Genomic DNA, 17,326 nt, shown 5'->3' with positions numbered 1-17,326 from the left:
TGATTTAGAAAGCTTTATCCATCAGTAAACGTTCATGTAAGGGCATTTGGTCTAGTGGTATGATTCTCGCTTTGGGTGCGAGAGGTCCCGAGTTCGATTCTCGGAATGCCCCATTTTTACACTTTTAAAAATTATGTTCATGTCATCTACTTGACAAACTTGACTCGTTAATTGGTTATGACATTAACATCTGGGTTTTGTTGACTGTATTTTATTTTGTATTAACTGGAAGCTGACAAGCTTGACTTGTGAACTGGTCTATTTAGATAACATTAAACATCTTGAGCCATGGGAAGAATGATGCCATACGTAAACATTGATAGTCTTGGTTGGAAGTTTTTTAGTACCAAATAACAACTTAGCATCTAGTCCTGAAAATGAATTAGAAGATTCTGTCTTTAGTTAAAATTGGTCCTACTAAAAAGAAATAAAACAGAGTATTATATAAATAAACGCCTTATCTAAAACCAAACAAAAAGTTGATTGAATGGTACAAAGTTCCGCTAATGATAGTAACCCATCTCAAAATAGATTAACTCCTTACCTATGGGTCATAGAAAACGAAGGGTTAAAACAAACAAAAAGGCTTAGTTAGAAAACATAATACCTTTAAGAATAGTCAATTTCATCCATTGTTCAATTATCATTAAAGGACACAGGATATGCACATTGTAGCTTTGAGAATCATTTAAAGAATGAATCATAATTGAATATCCAATTGAGCAGACCTGGTCGTTTTCATTCAACCTTCCAATAAATGATAAAAAACACAGACCATGTAGCATGCATAAACAATTTTAATAAGAACTATTAGATTTATCTTTGATTGAGCTTAAATTGATTCCTCATGGGCATTTATCTAGTGTTATGATTCTCGCTTTGGGAATGAGAAATCCCCAGTATGATTCTGGGAATGCCCCATCTTATATTTTTATTTGTGCATTGGTAAATTTATAATTGTCATTAGCATTTTTTATTGCAAAATTGAGAAAGAATAAACTTCATTTCTTATTCTTTAAGGTAGCCAGTGCTCCTTATATACAAAAGTTTTGACCTTCCTTAAGAAGCAAGCTAACTACTTTAGAAACAGAAAAACTAAATCAAAAAGTGCCTAATCAACTTTAACTAACTCATAGTTGACCATATTCTAAAATATTAAGTAATTGCCCATGTAAAACACATGTGCTTAAATTTAGCCCATGTGATCAAAAAGTTTGTGCATCATGCGCCCAATAGACCAATGAATCTGATATTGCTAAGCCGAGTGTTCCTTGCCGACTTATGAGGTAGGCTACATGCTGAACAACATAGGACCAAAAAGTTTTGGGCAGTTTAGAATGGTAGAGTAGGGATATAGTTACATTCACGAGGTTCCTATGCTTTCTTTCTACCACAAAGTTTTGTTGTGAGATTTCCACACAAGAGGTTTGATCTAAATTTCCCTTTATCTATGAAGAAACTAGGGGCATTAAACACTACTCCATTATCAGTTCTAATAATTTTAATAACCTTGTCAAATTGAGTATGTATAAACTGCACAAAATTTGGCATAAGAATTTTGGCCTCACCTTTAGAATTCATTAAAAACAGCCAAGTATTTCTACTATGATCATCCACAACTGTAAGGAAGTATTTGTGACCATATATACATATGAACAAGATTAAAGATATGCAGGGTTCTATTCACCTTATAACTCCCTATTTCTAATGTTTTTTTTATCGGCAATTGTTAGTTGTTAGTAGTTAGTATGTTAGTATTTTGTTGTGGGCGAGACTCCACCCTCAACCTCCTACACCCTACCATCTAACCACCTTATAACTCCCTTATTTGTTGATGGTGAGACTCGAACCCACAACCTCCTGCCCTCCATTCCTTACGACCACCCTCTTCACCATCAGACCACCTTATGACTCCCTATTTCTAATGTTCTTCCTAAGCATATATAATCCATTTATGACTTCAACATGTCCAATCATCCTAAAGGTAATTATATCCTGGATATAGCAATTAGAATCATCAAATATTAGTTTACAATGTAAGTCATCGGTAAGCTTGTGTATCGATATAAGGTTGAACTTAAAATCAGGAACATAGAGAACATTATGCAAGGTAAAGGAATCAGAAATCATAATGGTGCCAGAAATGCATGCTGTGGTGGTGGTGTTGTTTGGCATATTGATTGTTATGGGCCTTATATGTTTAAAGGTTGCAAAGAAGGATATGTGAGGGCACACATGGTCAATGGCCGTCGTGTCTAATATCCAGAAGGAATGGATACCTGAGATGTCTTGGTTGCCTTTATCCTGAGCACCAGGTGTGTCAATCTTGGTCATGATGCTTAACTGGTTGACAACATGTTCCTTACCTGTTCCAATGCTTTTGAGAAGAGTTGTTAGTTGCTCATATTGCTCAGCTCCAAAGTTGAACCTTGAATTTCTTGAGTTCTCAGCTTCTGATTGAGCCTTTATCTCCTTATTAGAGGTCTCATTAGATGTTGTTGTCATATTGATTGATCCAGCCCCTTGTCTTCCTTTGCCTTGTGATGGATTTGGTGGACATCCATGCTTAAAGTAACATGTCTCTATTGTGTGTCTTTCTCTTCCACAGAAGGTGCATACCTTTACTCCATTTCCTCTCTAGTTTCCATAAAAATATCCTCTTCCTGTACTTCTTCCTATTCCTTGTGTGAAGTTACCCCTTTGTGTAGGAATTCTTGGTTTCCATGGTTGGCTACTTTCAATCCTACCTGGCTTGTTTTCATTGGTGAAGTTGAAGAATACTTTAAAATTGGTTATACTAGTTCCACTAACTTGCCTTTCTTGCTATAACACAAGGGAAAACACCTTGTTCATTGTAGGTAGTAGTTCCATGAGAAGTATTTGGGCTCTCGTGGTGCTGAATTCATCATTAAGCCCCTTTAAGAAGCAGACTACATATTATGCTTCACATTGATCTTTGACTGCCTTGATAGATCCACACTTGCATTTGTTCTCACAAACACAGGGTGGTATGGGCTTTAATGACTCAAGATCTTCCTAAAGAGTCTTGATATCTATATGAAATCTTGATACACTCCTTTCTCCTTACCTTACAGAGTGTAGATCTTGCAACGGGTCTGAGAATCTGAAATGGTCTGCCTTTGTGAATCTTTCTCTTAAATCTTCCCATAATTCTTGAGCATTATTGATATGTGTGAACACTCATCTTTGTTCGGCCCAGAAAAAGCCTAATTCGTTTCCAAATAATAAGTTTTACATTTCAAGAAAATACAAATAAAGTCTAACCCTAAAAAACAATTTTTCAAATAAATGTTGTTTGGGCCACCATAGGCCCACATGACATCTTCCAAAACAAAAAGAATAAAAATAAAAATAAAAAAAATGTTTTCTTCTTAAAAAAATTTGAAATATCATTCAATAAGTGGAAGATGGTGAAAGATTTTAAAACCAAATTTCGGATTTGTTTAGCATTTAAATAAGATATCATGCTTAAAAACACAATTGGGTGCCATAATAATAATAAATTAATTTTCGACTTTCAAAAAAATAATAAAAAAATTAAAAAGAGGATTATTTTCTCTTAAGTATTTATTGATTTTTTGGATAAACAAAAAAATAAAAAATCAAAAAAGATTTTCAAAAGATTCTAATTTCAAATTTGAATTCAAATTTCAGATTTGAAATTCAAATTCCATATTTGAAATCAATTTTTCAAATATCCTGGTTAATGGAAATCAAATCAATTTGATTGGATTTAAAAAAAAAGAATATTTGATTTATGAAAAATTAAAGAGGTAGACAAATCTTTAGGGATTTCGGTTGGGCTATTTTTTCCCTATAAATAGTGGGTTAGGAAGAGGAGAAGAGGAGACAAAAAGTATTATTGAAACCCTGCCAAAACATCCGAAAAAAAAGCTACCAAAGCCCTGCCAAACGTGTTCTACGAAAAAAAAAAAAATTGCTGTGAGAATCAATCGTGTGTGGGTGGGTTCATCGTTTATCCGTGCATCCTCGATCCCTAGCCGTTAGATCTGCATACTTCCTCCATCCGTGAGTTGACCACAAAAAGCAGCCAATCGCGGGACGAAATACGTCTCGGTCTCACTGCACAACAATCTCTTCCCGCCACAGTGTTTCTCGTTTTGCTCAATATTCTATTCATTGCTTATCAGGTTTGCATTTTAGCTGTATATTATTTGCACTGATATCACCATGTTATATTATATACGCTAAATTATTATATCATGAAAATTTTAATTATCATATAATAATAAAAAATTAATTATGGGTAGGCAATTAAAATTTCATGAACATAAGGTGTGAATATAAAAATTAACTGGACTTATCATTGTAATCAAATTTCATTGTTGTTTTTTTCACCATTTTTACAACGAACCTTTACTTTTGCTATTCAAAGGCTAAGAATAATAAGTAAATATATATAATAAAATCACTCAATTCTATTACATGGTGAGAATTGTATTCATGTGTTTACGACTTAATTAATTTCATTTCTATAATAGAACATGTTATGTTGATGTCATGTCACTTAATATTTGTTTTTTTAATTCTATTCATGTTAATGAGTATCCAAATTTTAATATATGCAATGTTAGAGGAAGCCCAAACACAAAATACAATGAACACAAAATAGAATTACCTTTTGAATTCTAATCAATATCCTTAAAATAACTACTACATTTTTTTTATGATAGAGTCATTATAAATACTAAGACGATAATCACTCTAGTTTTAAGATATGATGCGGTGTCGGACATATGGGCTGCACTTCATCAACTTAATGATCACCATGACTAATTCACCAACGAATCAAAAATCTTTTGTTCATAAACATGTTAAGATCTTAACTAACCCTTAGTACAAAGTGCGGTATCGGACATATGGGATGTACTTCACTTGTATTATAGGATCGTTAGTCGAGATTTAACTTATATTTTTATTAAAATTAATCCAACCAACAATCCTTTTTCTACTTAAAGAACTACGTAAGCCTTGATTCCCTTAATAGGGATACGTAGGACCGGGGTCATTCTTGCCAGGCACAATAATAAAAACAATTTTTTTCTTCATAAAAATTAATTAATTAATCACACAATTGAATAAAATAATAATAACAACAAATAAAAAATATAGTAATCCATGTAGTTTAGTATAGGGTACCGCTTAAGGCGGGCGAGTGGGGTGCTAATACCTTCCCTACCCTGTAACCGACTTCCGAACCTGGATATCAAAAATCCAAAAAGCCCAAGGTAATTGGGCTAAAAAAGATTTTTCTACATTTTTGACAGTAAAAAATGTAGTGGCGACTCGAGAGGTCGCGTAGCCGAAAATTGGGACGCGACAATATGTATAGTACTTTTTTTGCAATTTATGCAGATAAACACCTTGTGATCCACGAGATCACCATGGTATTACACCTTTCCCATATATCATATGTTGGGTCTGAGATGGGTGGTTGTGTGATGGTGCCATCCACGAATTTGAACTTGTTCTTGGAAAGCAAGACCCTCCTCATAGACTTGCTCCATGTGTGATAGTTACTGCCTTCTAATGGTAAAGTAATAAGAGTCGATCCTGGGTTCTCTCCTGGATGGAGAAAGTATGGATTCTGGATATCATTGTAGCCTGATGCCAACTGCAACTGTTGTTCTGCTTCTGCTAAATCTAGTGCCATGTTTCTTGTTCAGTTTTTGTGTGTGTGCTAGTCTTAGTCAGATTCTAGACTAGAGGAGTTTGATGATGAAGTTGTATCACTTGGGTAAACAAAACCTTCAAGATGAAGGCTCTCATACCATATTGCAAATTGAGATTGAATAAACTTCATTTCTTATTCTTCAAGGTAGCCAAAGTGCTCCTTATATACAAAAGTTTTGACCTTGCTTGAGAAGCAAGCTAACTACTTTAGAAACAGAAAAACTAAATCAAAAGGTGCCTAACTAACTTTAACTAACTCATAGTTGACCATATTCTAAAATATCAAGTAATTGCCCATGTGATCAAAAGGCTTGTGTATCATGCGCCCAATGGACTAGTGAATCTGATGTTGCTAAGCCGAGTGTTCCTTGCCGAGTTTGATGCATTGTGTCTTAGCCATGAGATGGGCGTTAGGCCATGTTACAGGTCATGTCACATGTTTTCCTGAGTCTGGATCTTCTCGATTACAGGAGAGGCTAATGATACATAGAGATTGTGACATGTGTCCCAAAATAAATCATTGGTTTAGATTTTAAAATGAGAATTAATTTATAAAAAAACAGATCCAACAACAATGTAGATAAGGAAGGAGGATCTCCAACCTCTCTCTCCTTCAAGCACCACAGATGCCACCGTTAGAAAAACAGAACCATCAAGTTAGTAGAGAAACTCTCATTGCTAGCTCAAATCTACCATGGCCCCATTTTGGCGATAACCCTTATGCCACTGTTTGCAAGTATCGTTATTGATGGCAAGTGGAAATCCTTTGCTCATAGAATATGCGACTGAGAATAAAGGTTGTGTCCATGGTGGTTGAAGGAGGAGGTGGAGAGAGTGGTGGTTGAAAGAGGAGGAGAGAGGTGAGGTTAAAGGAGGAGAGAGAGGTTGGAGATTCTCCTTCCTTATCTACACTACTAAATCTCTTTTATTTTTTTTATAAATTAATTTTCATTTTAAATCTAGACCATTGATTTATATTGAGACACATGTCACAATCTCTATCTATCACTAGCCTCTCCTGTAATGGAGAGGATCCAAACTCATTTTTCCTTGGGCAATGTTGTCTTCATCTTGCTTTTGATAGTATTTTGTTGAGTGAGTTTTGGCTCCAATATTTTTATCATTGAATCTTCACAAGGACCTGAAACTAAATTCTCAGTCAGTGAAAAGAATAAGCTGCATACCTATTATCACGAGTGTTTTGTCACTATTCCGCAATGATCTGAACTGCATTTTCAGCCACAAAAGAATATCTACAGTTGCATTTCTACTACAAAGAACAAGAGAATATGCAAATCACAGGCTGAACTAGTTATTACCATCCTTCAATGTTGAGGACAAAATCAGCTAGGTTCGAGGCACTTAGCCAATTGCTTTGAGGTCCGTATCTCTACAAGTTTGTGAGAATAAGTTAAAGCATTGAGATTGTGGCACATGATGTTAGTCTCAGTTCACCACCCGATCTCTACAGTCTACATTATATGACGAGATGATATTGTTAGGTGCTTTATATTGTTTCAAATTGAACAAGGAGGAAGATGGTCGTGAATTGTTTCCCATGAAGCCTACGCAAGCAAAAATGTTAATATTAAAATCGAATGTATGATGTAGATATGCCAAAATATCAATTATGTTACATTAAATTGCAATTTTGACATGTTGGATTATTTATTAAACACTTTCTTCACTAATTACTCGTCTCATCCGTCATCATCTTGTTATTTTAGCCATTTCAATATTTATACATGTGAAGATCTAGCAGCCTGAATAAACAATAATGAAACTCCATATCATACACATGCATAATTATAAGAACTGAAAATAGAGGATAAGAAATCTTTGATAGAGAAAAAGGAAGAACATAGAGAATGAAGATAAAACTGAATTCTAAATTTATGATTGTTATTGAACAAGGGGGAGTAGATCCCTTTATATACAATTGCAATAGAGAAAGTTTGATAAAAAACTAAGTAACTGATTCACAAATAGAATTCCTAACAGATTCACAAAGCTAAATAGAAAAGCTAAATTGAATATTGAGGCTTGAGATATTCTAATATACCCCCCCCTGAATTCAAGGCTGCTCCAAGATGGACAAACTAATCAAATTTCTGTGTTGCAGTCTTGAACTCTGAGTTGGTTTCTGAGAGTGATAAACTGAGTGTTAGGCAAAGGTTTTGTTAGAATGTCAGCAATTTGAAATTCTGATGGAATGTGCTTGACAGTTAGATTATTGTTTTATATTTTGCCCCTAACAAAATATAGGTCCAATTCAATATGCTTAGTTCTACTGTACAAAACTAGATTGTGTGACATTGCAACCGTGCTTAAGTTGTCACAGAACATGACAGGTATTTGATGAGGAACTTGAAGCTCTTTAAGCAAGGATTCAATCCATATAATTTCTTGGGAAGCTAAGGCTAGACTTCTATACTCAGCTTCAATGCTTGATCTTGATATTGTATGTTGTTTCTTTGACCACCAAGTGACTATATTAGGACCCAAATATAGACAAGCATCAGATGTTGATTTCCTATCATCAATGTCTGATGCCCAATCTGCATCACAAAAGGCTACAATTGGTAAAACTGTGACTGTTTTAGCATACTTGACAGTCAAACCCATAGTTTGAGTACCCTGCAAATACCTAATAATTCTCTTTACAATTGTCCAATGTGAGTTTAAAGGTTTTTCCAGGAATTGACACACTTTATTCACATAATAGGTAATGTCAGGTCTAGTAACCGTGACATACTGAAGTGCACCAACAATGGACCTATAAAAAGTAGGATCTTCAAAGAAATCAGTACCATGTTTAGTGAGTTTGCAGTTGCTAGCCATTGGAGTAGGCAAAGGTTTTGAGGTAGTGAGGTTTGCTCTTTCTAACAAATCCCTAACATACTTGGTTTGGGAAAGAAATAAGGACCCATTCTGCTTGTGTTTAACTTCAATGCCAAGAAAATAGTCTAGAGGGCCAAGTTGCTTCAGAGCAAAAGTTAAACTGAGATCCTTGATCAATTTATGAACATAAGAAGAGGATGATCCAACAACTATTATGTCATCAACATACAATAGAATATAAAGTTGATAGGTCACAAATGTATGGATGAAGAGAGAGTTATCACACTTGCTAACTTGGAATCCAAGTTTAAGCAAAGAACTCTTTAACTTCTCAAACCATTATCTTGGGGCCTGCTTTAGCCCATAGATGGCCTTATGCAACTTGCAAACTAGAGTTTTGTCATGATGTTGGAATCCTAGAGGTTGAGTCATATATACTTCTTCATCTAGAGTGCCATTTAAGAAGGCATTATTGACGTCAAGTTGTTCAAGCTTCCAATGATGAGAAACAACAAGAGTGAGGAGAATCCTAATGGTAATTGATTTTACAACTGTGGAAAAAGTTTCATTGTAATCTACCCCTTGATTTTGATGAAACCCCTTAGCAACAAGTCTTGCCTTATATTTGTTGATTGTGCCATCTGGATTTTCTTTGATTCGAAAGACCCATTTGCACCAAATTTCTTGCTTGTGAGGAGGTAGAGTCGTTAAAGACCAAGTTCTAATGCCATAAGTGCATCCTTTTCGGCATGCATTGCCTTCTGCCAATCAGGATTGGCTAAAGCAGCCTTGGCACTTGTTGGTTCACACTCAACAAGATGAACACTAGGATATTTGGGTTTGAAGATTCCAGATTTTGACATTGTCTGCATATGATGAGAAGTAATAGGAATATGATGTGACATCAGAGGTAACAAAGGTGAAGAAGGTGTAATGGAAAGTAGAGAAGAAGATGCATCATTTTGGTGTGAAGGTGGTGATGATGAAGAGACATTATTGTCATTATGAGTAGTGGAAGGAGAATTATTGATGGGAATGGAAGGGTGTGCAGTAGAGGTATTTTTATGAGACATCACATGAGATATATGAAAATCATTTAGAGGAGTAGGACATGAATTGGTGACAGATGAAGGAGAATTTTCGCTTTTGGAGACAAATGGAAAAACATAGTCATTGAATATAATATCCTTTGTGATGTAAACTTTTCCATCAGTGGACATACACTTGTATCCCTTATGACTAGAAGAGTATCCTAAAAATACACATTCTGAGCTTCTTGGATAAAGTTTGTGCTTATTATAAGGTCTAAGCAGAGGATAGCAAGCACAATCGAAAACTTTGAACATAGTGTAGTCTGGTGTTTTGCCAAAAAGAAGTTGATGAGGTGATCTTTGGTTAAGTGTAACATAGGGTAATCTGTTAATTAGAAAAACTGTTGTAGTAAAAACATGGTCCCAAAAGGTTAGAGGAAGATGAGAATGTGCAAGTAAGGTGAGACCAATTTCTACAATATGTCTAGATTTTCTCTCTACAGTGCCATGTTGATGGTGTGTATGAGGACATGAAATTCTATGAACAATACCACGACGTTTAAGAAAATATGTGAATGGTCTAAACTAACCCCCATAGTCACTTTGGACAGATTTAATTGTGACATTGAATTGTGTTTGAACATAGTCTAAAAAGTAATGAAATAGTGAAAGAGTTTCAGATTTCAGTTTGAGAAGAAATATCCATGCATGCTTAGTAAAAGCATCAACAATGGAAAAGTAATATCGAAATCTTGTTCCTGAGTAAACATGAGCAGGACCCCATAGGTCAACATAGACTAAATCAAATGAAGCATTATACACAGTAAATGAAGTAGGGGAATGAAGTCTATGTGATTTACCAACACAACAAGATGAACAAAAATCAAACACATATTTATTATTGTGGGAAATCTTACAATCAACCAAAACAATTTTAACAACAGTTTCATGAGGATGACCTAATCTATTGTGCCAAATAAAAAAAAACAAAAGTGTGAGTACTAGGCTCATTACACATACCAGAACTAGATTTATTACAAGTGGGTGAGTTAGGCTCATGACAAACCATCGAAGCTACAAAACAGTAAGACATAGATTTGGGAAGAGCACCATGGAAAGCATAGAGTCCTTCCTTGGTGACGAAACCTCTGAGTAAAATTTGATTAGAATCCTATGATTTCACATAGCAAACATTAGGATGAAATTCAAAGAAGTAACAATTATATTTTGCAAATTGTGACACACTTAAGAGATTCTTGGTGATAGAAGGAACAAGAAGAATATTATTTAATTTAAATGAAATGTTCGAACTAGAAGATGATGTAAAAAGAGAGTTTCCAAATAGATTGAATATGGATACCCTTTCCATTACCCATATAAATCTGGTCATGAGCAAAGGTCTCAACTAGTTCATGCACCAATTTAGGATTAGTTGTCAAGTGATTCGTTGCCCCAGAGTCAGGATACCATGTAACCTGCTTCACGTTCTTCACTGGGGGAGTAACTTTGTGAGGAGCTGAAGCTGTCATGGCATAGTGAGGAACTTGATGTCTTGAATTATAATGTAGAGGAGGTCCAAGCAGAGAGTCTTCATTGAAGGAATGGGGTAAAATCTGACTAGAGTAGAAGTCTCCATGGTACTCTAGAAGGAAATGAGCTAGGTAATGAGTGTGAGGCCCATTAAAATTGGGAAAGTAATTTTGTTGCTGACGGATAGGGAGGGGGCGAGTAATTTGCACCGAAGTTTGGTGATGCATAGTAACAGGCAACCACATCATGTCCAAGTCGATTACAATAGATGCAAAACGCCAACGAGGAGCGACCAAAACCTCTTCCTCCTCTACTTCTACCTCCACAACGACCTCCACGATTTCCTCTATAGTTACTAAAACCTCCATAACCACTAGCATAGCCTTGAGGTTGCGAATCAACTCTGAATGGAAGATATGAGGACGAAGAATGCGATATGTGCGAAGGTCGCGAGAAAGAATTTATTGGCTTCGAAGAAGGCGGTGAAGAAGAATTAAACGCTACATTCGCAGAGAGAGCATCAGATAAAGCCTTACTTTTTTTCTTCTCAAGTCGAGACTCGAAAGTGAGTAAAAACGATTCAAGATTATGAACTGAGGGTAGATCCAATTGACTCTCAATCGAAGTAATAACTGGCTGATACTCTTCATTTAAGCCATCAAGAATGTAGTCAATGTACTCAGCGGTGGAAATTGGTGTTCCAATGTAAATCAAAGCATCCACAAGTCCCTTGATGGTTGTGAAATATTCAGAAATGGAACTGGATCCCTGAGAAATATATCGAAGCTAAGAACGTAATTGCCTACTTCTTGCTTTTGTTTGAGAATTGCAATAGGAGTCAAGTTCCTCCCAAAGTTGCCATGAGTGCCTACATCCAACAACACGAGGTTGGAGACCTTTTGTCAAAGAAATCAGAATCCACGAGAAAACTGTCTCATCCACTTCTTCCCAGCGAAGATACTCGGAATTGACACAATTGATGAGTCTATCATGATCACTTAAAAATCTGTGAGGATTTTCAGTTCCTAAGACAAACCGATTCACCCGATTTGAAGTTAAGGTTGCAAGCATGAAGTGCCGCCGCACTAATAGTTCTTCTCCGTCAATTTTACCGATGGAAGAGGGAGAACAAGAGGAGAAGACACCGCTTGAAGCGGTGAGGCAACAAAAGGAGAAAGAGGCGGAGAGGATCGAACATTTTCAGTTTTGGTAGTGGTGGCCATGGCGTGATACCATGTAAGAAGTGAAAACAGAAGAGAAGAAATCTTTGATAGTGAAAAAGGAAGAACAGAGAGAATGAAGATTCCTTTATATACAATTGCAATAGAGAGAGTTTGATAAGCTACTAACTAACTGATTCACAAACAGAAATCCTAACAGATTCACAAAGCTAAACAAAAATGCTAAAGTGAATATTGAGGCTTGAGATATTCTAATAATAATCAATTTTAAAATTTCAGATCATGATTCATGCTACATGCATAAACAATTTTAATAAAAGAAACTTTATGGCCTTCCATGTCAATATCATGCGGCATGAATGAAAAATAGTGGCACTGCATATCACAAACATGCATAAACAATTCTACAGCTTCAGATCATCAGCATGCATAAACCACGGTCATAAAAGGAAATAGTTTTTCACTTACCAATTGCCAGTAACAAGGGCATTTGGTCTAGTGGTATGATTCTCGCTTTGGGTGCGAGAGGTCCCGAGTTCGATTCTCGGAATGCCCCTAATTTCATTTTTCAATTTCTCCATTATTAATTTATTGTTTGAAATAAATCAATTAATGCTGTCATTAACTCTTCACCAATACCTGAAACTACATAAACTAGTTTAAAACTGCATATCATGGCACATGCATAAATAATTTTTAAACTGCATATCATACCTCATGCATAAACACTTTTGATATGAAAAAACTAGATACGGAAATGAATTAGCCTCAGTTCTTTCAAAGTAGGCATTTGGTGTAGTGGTATGATTCTCACTTCGATAGGGGTTGCATGGATTGCCTTAGGTTGAAAGATGTGAAACATGAAAATTGAAATTGGAGTTTTTCAGCACTAAGTGACAGCTTAGCAGTTAGCACCGAAAATGAAATAGAAGACTATGTTTAGAGTCAAAATTGGTCTTGAAACAAAAAATAAAAAATTAAGCCAGAGTAATAAATAAATGAACTCGTCTTCGACACCTTACCGAAAATTTTTTACTTCCAGGAATTGTTAGCATCACCCCATGTTCCATTTTCATGAAGAACATGCATAAGTCGTGCAGGGACATACTGTTGGAAACGTTGAAGAACATCAGACAATTGTATATCCAGCTCAGGTAATTAGGTCTTGTCACTTTCATGCAACCTTAATAATAATAATAAAACCTGTAGACCATGTACCATGCATAAATGATTTCAATAAGAAAGAACCACTACATATAGGTTTAACAGCTCTGGTTAATTTCACATGGGCATTTGGTCAACTGGTATTCTCTTTTTCGGTGCAATGTCACAAGTTCGATTCTTAGAATCCTCATGTTTCGGTTATTTTGAAGTTCCGGAAGCTGACATACTTGACATATTAACTGGTTATGACAAAAAGTATTAGCTTCATGAATTGGTAGCTTCATCAAGTGATCCATTTTTGTGAAAGGACATAGATTATGCAGCATGAATAAACAATAATAAAACTGCAGATCATATACATGCATAAACAATTTTAAAACGTCAGAACTTATACCATTCATAAACAATTTTAAACATTTAAATAATTAGAATTATGACTTACCCCTTCTTGTTTCAACAAGGGCATTTGGTCTAGTGGTATGATTCTCGCTTTGGGTGCGAGAGGTCCCGAGTTCGATTCTCGGAATGCCCCTAATCTCGGTTATATTTTGCATTTATCATCAGCATGAGTGTTTTGTCGACTCAGCAAAGAAAGGAATACTTGCAGATGTTGTGTATTGAATACAGGAAAGACAGCCTTTCATGTTGCACTAAGCATTACTTTGATTTCAATATCTTCTGATTAGCCGTTGCTTGGGTTTTGAATGTTTAACAAATAAATCAATGTGTATTGATGTTGGTGGAGTTGTCACATGAGAATGAGATCATGGAGCAACAAACTTCTCTAACATCAATAGATTTCAGCCCCCTGTGCATGTGAAACAACATTAATGATAGAAAGTACCAGTACTTTCTGTAAAGCTAAATTGTGGGAATCAACCACATTGGCAACAGGCGCAGACCGATTAAAATAAGTTACTTAGCATTAACACCAAAAATAAATTACTTTACGTGAAACCATTTGAGATCAACCAAATCAGTAGGTGTAGACAGATTAAAATGCATTACTTAGTAGTTAGTGATGACAACCTTTAGGGGGCTGCCTTAGAATTAAAGATCGTTTAGCTTGATACTTTAGGACTTTTGGAGTCCAAATTCAGTTTTGTGAAATTAGGGTTTGTTTTGTGCGTGAGGCAGGTTGCATGAGTTGTAGGTTAAGGTTGAAGGTGGAAAAGAATTGAAGGGGAGAAGCGCCACAAGCAAGACTGTTTGATAAGTTATGGAGTTCACCACGCTTGATGAGAACAATAATGGTGGCCACGGCCAACCTAGGTTTAGGAGAAGTGCTCTCAACTAAAACAATTCAAATTTACTCAAAATTCAACTTCATTAATGACAATTCAATTACATAAATAGGCAATCTAAATGTCTTGAACTGAAATAAAAGACTAAGTCCTAATTAACTTGCATAATAGAAAATCCTAATTAAAAATTAGGCTAAAAATAAATATAAAATAATAATGTAATTCCTATTTAAATCAAGTAAATAAGATCTTAAATATTGTAATTTTGTTGAGATATTTGTTGGCTGAGTTGTTGATGCCTTGACCAAGTCTTGATCTATTTGAAGATTCACAAGCCTCTTTTGATTTCAAAATCCCCACAATTTGGAGAAGATAAGATAGTGAACCAAGTCCTTTGCCAAATTATATCTATTTTCAAGCAACCGAATTTATCATCAAGCAAGTTGAATAACAATTTTACAATCTAATTTCCTTGATTATAGTCGTGTCATCCCTAAGGCCATAAATAATCTATCTTCTCCCTAACCGAATCCTCAATGTTGGTTGGAGAAGATTTGATTTATGTCATTTGAATTTTATGACTATAGCTTCAAATGCCACGTGACAAGCTTACTCTTGAACATAGGTGAACTACTTGGTCACGAAATATGGACCATGTTACAAATAAATCCCAATGCATATTACGTGAATGAAATACTAAAATACTTGAATAAAAATAAACCTAAGACTACATGAGAATGCAATCTCATTTATTTGAATAAATGAAAATAAAATAAACCTAAGTAGAAAGTGACCTAAGGACATAAATGTCCTCCTGTTGGGAACCTTGTGAACTTTTGTTACTTTGCAAACAGGAGAAGAATTTTGTAAAAGAAAAGAAGAAGAGAATGCAGAACCGAATTGATTGTAGGAGGGAAAGAAGTATAGCAGAGGAACTTATCAAAATGTGCAAGTGTATTGCACTTAACACTTATGCACTTTTCATTGAATTACAAAGGAAAATTACATTGCTATTTATAGGACAATGGTTAACAAGAAAAACAGATAAAACTAACTAGACTTACTAAAAACAGAAAGTTAGTTACTCTTGGCACTAAAACAGAAAGTTTTGAATTACTTTCAACACATAAATCATAGGTCACCCCCTTGATTTACATCAATCACTAACTAGTACGCTGCTTAAGTACAGTGAAGCATAAGATGGTCATAAATTAGAAGCTACAAATTAATTGACACGGAATGATTTGAATTTTAAAACCAACCACGTCAGTAGTTGCAGACAGATTAAGATTAATTGACACGTCATGTAGCATATATAAACAATTCGAAAACTACAGATCATGCAACATGCGTAAACAACTTTAGTCAGAACTAAACAATATGATTTATAAGTAATTCAGCCTTAGCTATCTCAACCCGGGCATTTGGTCTAGTGGTATGATTCTCGCTTAGGGTGCGAGAGGTCCCGAGTTCAATTCTCGGAATGCCCCTTTTATTTTTTATTAGGTATTTTTAAGATCTGGAATCTGATAAAGAACTTTAATCAGAAAATAACATGAGTTAAATTGACCCAGCATAACACTTCTCAACATGGGCATTTGGTCTAGTGGTATGATTCTCGCTTAGGGTGCGAGAGGTCCCGAGTTCAATTCTCGGAATGCCCCATTAAATATTTATTAGGTATTTTTAAGATCTGGAAGTTGTTAAGCTTGATTAATGATTTCTTATCTGGTTATGTCAATGAAAATCAGAATTTTTTATTTTGACAACATTGACCTATTAACTGTTGTAGGAGATACCATACCAATTTGTATCTGGTGGCTGCACAGAATGCCTCCGGGTGAAAGATGTGATACATGAAATAGAACTAAAAATGAAATAGAAGACTCAAGACTGTGCTGTGAGTCAAAATTGGTCTCAAAAGTCAAAACAAATAAATAAAGCCAGAGAAATAAATAATAAAATCTGACACTTTACCTAAAAAATGTAGTTTCAGGAATTGTTAGCTTCTTCCAGAGTTCCATTTCCAAGAAAGGAAGTTGGTTATGTAAGCTAGTTGCTGTTGGAATCATTTAAGAATTTCTGAGAATTGTCTATCCAGGTAAGCAGATTTAGCCATTTTCATGCAACCTTATAAAATTGCAGACAAGGTAGCATGCATAATCAATTTTAATAAGAAAGGAATACTTGCAGCAGTTGCATGGAGAGACAACCTTAATTACCTGGCTTTATCTGAGCCTTCACTATTCAGCACAAAGACAGATTGCCATCACGCACCTAGCAGTCACTTTGATTTCAATACTTCCACATGTTTGCAAGCAACAGCAAATACTTACTACATCACTTGATCTTGACATTCTATGATGAAGCGGTATTGTTAGATCAACTATATTATTTCAATTTTAATAATGAAATCGGTTGTGAATTGTAACCATGATGTGCCTGTCACACAAAAATATCAATCTTAAATACAAATAAATGTTTGTCAACAATTATTTATTCAAATCCATTTCACTTGTAGCATTAGCACTTACGACACATTAAAGTTTAATAATAAATATCCTACATATCAATCACACCTGTCTGATTGCATGTAAGCCAGTCAAACGAGGAGAAATTA

The 17,326-nt window shown here is 35.2% G+C and overlaps 5 non-coding genes across 5 annotated transcripts; all 5 read left to right on the top strand.

The window, feature by feature from the left end:
• Positions 41 to 112, top strand: TRNAP-UGG. Its single transcript has one exon. It is a non-coding gene; the product is annotated as a tRNA-Pro (tRNA).
• TRNAP-UGG lies at positions 12,783 to 12,854 on the top strand. Its single transcript has one exon. It is a non-coding gene; the product is annotated as a tRNA-Pro (tRNA).
• On the top strand, positions 13,923 to 13,994 carry TRNAP-UGG. Its single transcript has one exon. It is a non-coding gene; the product is annotated as a tRNA-Pro (tRNA).
• On the top strand, positions 16,125 to 16,196 carry TRNAP-AGG. The gene has a single exon. It is a non-coding gene; the product is annotated as a tRNA-Pro (tRNA).
• TRNAP-AGG lies at positions 16,299 to 16,370 on the top strand. The gene has a single exon. It is a non-coding gene; the product is annotated as a tRNA-Pro (tRNA).

Source organism: Lupinus angustifolius, chromosome LG04, assembly GCF_001865875.1.
Source record: "Lupinus angustifolius cultivar Tanjil chromosome LG04, LupAngTanjil_v1.0, whole genome shotgun sequence".
NCBI lineage: Eukaryota > Viridiplantae > Streptophyta > Magnoliopsida > Fabales > Fabaceae > Lupinus > Lupinus angustifolius.
This window is presented reverse-complemented; position numbering and strand designations above follow the sequence as displayed.